The sequence below is a fragment of the Tupaia chinensis genome, unplaced genomic scaffold (genome assembly GCF_000334495.1).
Source record: "Tupaia chinensis unplaced genomic scaffold, TupChi_1.0 Scaffold145009_1, whole genome shotgun sequence".
NCBI lineage: Eukaryota > Metazoa > Chordata > Mammalia > Scandentia > Tupaiidae > Tupaia > Tupaia belangeri.
The window spans coordinates 88,966-89,508 of NW_006204870.1; positions in this window are offsets into that span (position 1 = coordinate 88,966).

Genomic DNA, 543 nt, shown 5'->3' on the forward strand with positions numbered 1-543 from the left:
CCAATCAAGAGACACAGACTGGCTGAGTGGATTAAAAAACAAAAACCCTCTATCTATTGCCTACAGAAAACCCACTTCCTGGATAAAGATATACATAGACTGAAAGTGAAGGGTTGGAAAAAGATTTTCCATGCAAATGGGAACCAAAAAAGAGCTTGAGTCACAATACAAATCTAACGAAATAGGCTTTAAAACAAAAACTGTTGGAAGAGACAAAGAAGGGTACTATATTGTAGTAAAAGGGTCAATCGATCAAGAAGATGTAACACTTATCGGGTATTATGCACTTAACACAGGAGCACCCAAATATGTGAAGGAAAGACTGCTAGATCTAAAAAGGGAGATAGACTGCAACACACTAATTGTTGGAGACCTCAACACTGCACTATCCCCCCTGGATAGATCATCTAGAGAAAAACTAGGTAAAGAGATAAAAGAACTAAACGATATCATAAATCAAATGGACTTAACAGACATCTATAGAACTTTCCATCCCAAAACCTCGAGATACACTTTTTTCTCGCCGCCACATGGAACATTCTC